Consider the following 5,873-nt stretch of genomic DNA (forward strand, 5'->3'; position numbering starts at 1 on the left):
TGATGTCTAGTCTCCTTGTTTATTAAATATTTTCTCCATTTTTCTCATCTCCATGATTATTCATTCTCTACTCGATTGTTTTGTGTTCGCGGGAATCACTGTACAGACTGTGCGTTTTATGATGGATTTGTCTAGTTTTAGCTGTTTAAATTGTGTTTCCCCGAGTCTGGAAGTTCCGAAAATTTTGAAAATTTTAAATCTTCTTTCACAATTAGTAACCCTTGCCTAAATGCATTTCCCCAAAAATAGTGAGAACTCGAGCCTGCAAATGCATCTAGATTATGCATTAATCTTTTCTGAGTGGGCCAGCACTCACTATCTTTAGGGAGAATTTGCCTTGGTTTGCCCTGTTGAAATGGAGATTCTTTTTGACAATCATAGGAGGAAAAAGGCAATTAGATTTCCCTTCCGCTACACAAAGAGCCACCTGTGCTTTGCACTCACATTTTAGGATAACCAAATTGAGCCATAACCTGTTCTTTCTATAAACCACGCAAAGAAACCTTTCCATTCACTGATATTCCTAAATAACCTAAATTCTGTCTTGTGCTTCAAAACTATCTACTTAATTTGAAATCATGTGCTTTGAAAGACACACAAATCAGGAAAACAAAGGCAATTGAGCAGATAATGCTAAAGATAAGATAGAAAGGAACCTGGGAATGATGTGTTTGGTTGAAAAGATCTTTAATGATTAATATAAATAGAAAGGGTAGTTTGTTATGAGAATCAGGCTGTGTGGGTCGGGTAAGGAAAGAAATGATAAGATGTTGAAAGCTGAGTGGGATAAATAATTTGCATAAAGACAGAATTTATACACTTAAATAGCCTCTCACTGTCAAACCAGAACCTAAGCCTAACATTTCAACCGTTGTCAAGTCCTTTGGACTATGTTTGGAAGAATTTTGACCCATAGATTCAGGACCAAAAGGCAAACTCACACCCTAAGGGTGTGGTGACTGAGCTAATGAGTGAAATTGCATTCTTTTCCCTATGGTAAATAAATGCCATACGAGAGTGAGTGAAATATTCCAGTCCATAAGTGAGGCATGTTTGGCGAATTGGTTGCTCTTTGTGAAAGTAGAAGTCTAATTTTAAGCTTTAAGGAATTCCTCGATTAAAGGCACTCAGTTTAATACAAGCTTTAACTTTTCAATGAGATCATAGATTGCATCTGTCAACTACCCCGCTGAACAAAACAATTTCTTTTCTCATTATCTTTCTCTGTACTATTTCATTCCTAACTTTTCTCTGTTGATTTCTTTTTCTTACATTTGGTTGCTTGAGGACAAGCAAAGATTCAATTTGGGGGTATTTGTTAGGCATGAAATTGACTAAGTTTAATCACAATACTTATACAAGAATTGGGGTGTTTTTATGTTATATTGCAAGGATAATAGGGCTGATTAATGTTTTATTTTAGATATGCAAAGATTAAAGCCAAACTCGCTGGAAACAGCTTGTTTCGCAACTGCCAAAGAGGAGTAGAGCCTTTCTATGATCCAGTGGTCAAATGCCGGATATTCTGATGACGGACAGCGACAGATCAGAGGTGGGCGTGACAGAGGCAGCAGGTGGAAAAGTGTTTCGGTGGCATTTCCTAAAAGTAACATGAGGACAAGATGTTTCGACCATTGAGTGTTCAAGGGTCAAAAGGATCCATAATCATTTTCTATTTTGTTTAGTTATAGAGGGTTGACTTATTTCTGTATTGCTTTTGTAAGGGTACTTTGGGGTACCAGTTTTGGCCCAATCTTTCTCCTTTAAATAGATGTAGCAAAGGAAAGATAGGGCATGTTCATGATCGGATAAATTATTTAGTTTAGAACAGAAAAGTCACTTTTTAGGCGTTAGCATAGAGCTCCAATGGAGTTTCAAAATGTATCAAGGACTTCTGATTGCTCACTGCTCGATATGAGTGAGTAATCCATTTTGAATAGGCACGGCCAGTCTGGGCCGGTAATGTAAGTTTTATAACTCTTTCAATGAATGTTTAGTATTTTGCCAATGATGTGTTGATGAGGATCTTTACTTCTGTGCTTCGGCATATATGCATGTGATAGATGAATGTTAGGACACTACTTGCATCTTCACCGATATCTCTATCAATCTCGCAACCTCGAAGCAGACATGTTAGATGGTTGTGTCAAAGGTTTTCTTAACGGAAATGCAACTTTGATCTTAATGCAAGAAAGAAAGTTCCTTTAGGACGCTATTGGCTCTAGTAAATCTTAGGAACTTAAGAACACACGAAAGTTGACTTAAGTGGGCATTAAAGCTGATACTTTGACTTCATTGGTACTGTCACAAATTCGTTGGAGTGTTGTATGACCTTGCACAACCTGTTCGGCAGTGCCTAGCCTGTTCTATCCTTTAAACTATCTTCTATTTGTCATACCCTTCATAACTTTAGCACGTTTTTGTCTTTTGTCCACACTAAAACAATCAATCCTACTAAGAAGATACCTTTACACACACACCATGTTCAGCAACGATTTTCTCATATCATTTTGATCTCAATCCCTGTGGATACGATACTTGACTTATCACTTTATTACTTATATCTAGTGCACTTGCTAGAGTCACATCTGAGGACAACAGTTACCAATAGATTATCAGGTTACTTAAAAGCATATTTCTCTCTTTATAATAAATGATTGTCCATATTTTCCAAAAATACTTACTTTCTCCATAATAAATTCATAAAACATTAAAAAAAATAAAAATAAAATCGTTACCTTCAAAAAAAAACAAATGGTTGATGGATGATTTTATTTGGGTAAATTACACCCATGGCCACTGAACTTTACCCATTTTCACATTATGACTACTGAACTTTATTTCTTCCCGGTATGGGCACTGAACTTTACACTTTTTAACACCAGTGGCCACTCAATTATAAATTGAGCTTACAATCCTAAGGATTTCTAAATTGAGCTTATATTTATTACGTTACGTTGGGTTAAAGATTGTAAGCTCAATGATTGTTTATAAATAAAAGCTTAAAGAAATAAAAAAAACATAAGGATTTACAAATTCAGCTTACAATCCTAAGGATTTATAAATTGAGCTTATAATCCTAATGATTTATAAATTGATCTCATATTTATTATGTTACGTTACTTACATTATGTTAGGTTACGTTGTATTAGGGATTGCAAGCTCAATGATTATAAATAAAAGTTTGAAAAAAAAAATCTAAAGATTTACAAATTGAGCTTACAATCCTAAGGATTTATAAACTGAGCTTACAATCCTAAAGATTTATAAATTGAGCTTACATCACGTTACTTTACGTCACGTCCCCTAAACATATAAGATTTACGTAAAGTTCAAATGTTTTACGTAAAACTTGATTTTTTGCAATGCTAATGCTTATTTTTGTAAAAATACAATTTTATGTTAATTAAGTCCAATTTTACGTAAATTATCTCTAAAGATATGAGATTTATGTAAAGTTTAAAAAATTTACATGAAAGTAATATTTTTCGTGAAAGTTAGTGATTTACGTTACGTTACGTTATTCACGTTATATAACATTACATTATGTTATGTTACGCTATGTTACATCATGTTATAATATGTTATGTCATGTCAAGTTACATTACGTCGTGTCAATTTACGTTACGTTACTTTACGTTATGTTACGTTATCTTACAGATTGACAGCTCAATGACTATTTATAGATAAATTGAGCTTACAATCCTAAGGATTTACAAATTGAGCTTACAATTCTAAGGATTTTAAATTGAACTTATATTTATTACGTTACGTTCAAGATTATAAGCTCAATGATTGTTTATAAATAAATGAAAGCTTAAAGAAATAAAAAAAAATAACCTAAGGATTTACAAATTGAGCTTACAATCCTAAGGATTTAGAAATTGAGCTTACAATCCTAAAGATTTATAAATTGTTTATAAATCATTAGGATTGTAAGCTCAATTTAAAAATACTTAGGATTGTAAGCTCAATTTGTAAATCCTTAGGTTTACTGAACGAAAATATTACTAAACTGAAACATTACTCAACTGAAACATCACTGAACTGAAATATTATTAAACTCGAACATCATTAAACTGAAATATCACTGAACTGAAACATAACTGAACTAAAATATTACTAAACTGAAACATTACTAAACTGAAATATCACTGAACTCAAACATCACTGAACTGAAATATTACTAAATTGAAACATTACTAAACTAAAATATTACTAAACTGAAACATCACTAAACTGAAACATTATTCAAATGAAACATTATTAAACTCAAACATCACTGAACTGAAATATTACCGAACTGAAACATTATTGAACTGAAGCATTATTAAACTGAAACATTACTAAAATGAAACATTACTGAGATGAAACATTATTAAACTTAAACATTACTGAACTTAAACATTACTAAACTGAAACATTAATGAAATGAAACATTACTGAACTGAAACATCACTGAACTCAAACATCACTGAACTCAAACATTACTAAACTGAAATATTACTGAACTGAAACGTCATGAACTGAAATATTACTAAACTAAAATATTACTGAACTGAAACATCACTGAATTGAAATATTACTGAACTGACACATTATTAAACTGAAACATCATTAAAACGAAACATTACTAAATTAAAACATTACTAAACTGACACATCATTGAAGTGAAACTTCACTAAACCAAAACGTTATTAAACTAAAACATAACTAAACTGAAATATTACTGAACTGAAATATTACTAAACTGAAACATCACTGAACTGAAACATCACTAAACCGAAACATTACTAAACTGAAACATCATTAAACTGAAACACTACTAAACTGAAACATCACTGAACCGAAACATTACTCAACTGAAACATTACTAAACTGAAACATCACTGAAATGAAACATTACTGAACTGAAGCATCACTGAACTAAAATTTTACTGAACTGAAACATTAGTGAACTGAAACATTACTAAAATGAAACATTACTCAACTGAAACATTATTAAACTGAAACATTACTGAACTGGAACATTACTAAACTGAAACATTAATGAAATGAAACATTACTGAACTGAAACATTACTAAACAGAAATATCACGGAACTGAAACATTACTGAACTGAAACATCACTGAACTGAAATATTACTCAACTAAAACATCACTGAATTGAATTATTACTAAACTGAAACATTACTAAACTAAAGCATTACTAAACTAAAACATTACTGAGCTGAAACATCACTGAACTGAAATATTACTAAACTAACATCACTAAACTGAAACAATACTAAACTGAAATACAACTGAACTGAAATATCACTAAATTGAAATATTACTGAACTAAAATATCACTGAACTGAAACATCACCGAACTGAAACATCATTGAATAGAAACATCATTGAACTAAAATATTACTAAACTAAAACATCACTAAACCGAAACATCACTAAACCGAAACATCACTAAACCGAAACATTACTAAACTGAAACATTATTGTACTGAAACATCACTTTACTGAAATATCACTGAACTGAAACATCGCTAAACTGAAAAATTATTGAACTGAAAAATCACTAAACTGAAACATCACTAAACTGAAACATTACTAAATTGAAACATCATTAAACTGAAATATTACTGAACTGAAAATCTCTATATTGAAACATTAATGAACTGAAACATTACTAAACTAAAACATTACTAAACTAAAATATTACTGAAATGAAATATCAGTCAAACGATCGAGCACCTAAATTTGGTATATGGCCGCATAAGTGAAATTTCATTTGCCGCTTTTTTTTGTTTTCCTCATACAATGACAGTCATTTATTGCAGTTGTCATCTGATGAGCAAGTGAAATTTAACAAAAAC

The sequence above is a fragment of the Euphorbia lathyris genome, chromosome 1 (assembly GCF_963576675.1).
Source record: "Euphorbia lathyris chromosome 1, ddEupLath1.1, whole genome shotgun sequence".
NCBI classification, from domain to species: Eukaryota; Viridiplantae; Streptophyta; class Magnoliopsida; order Malpighiales; family Euphorbiaceae; genus Euphorbia; species Euphorbia lathyris.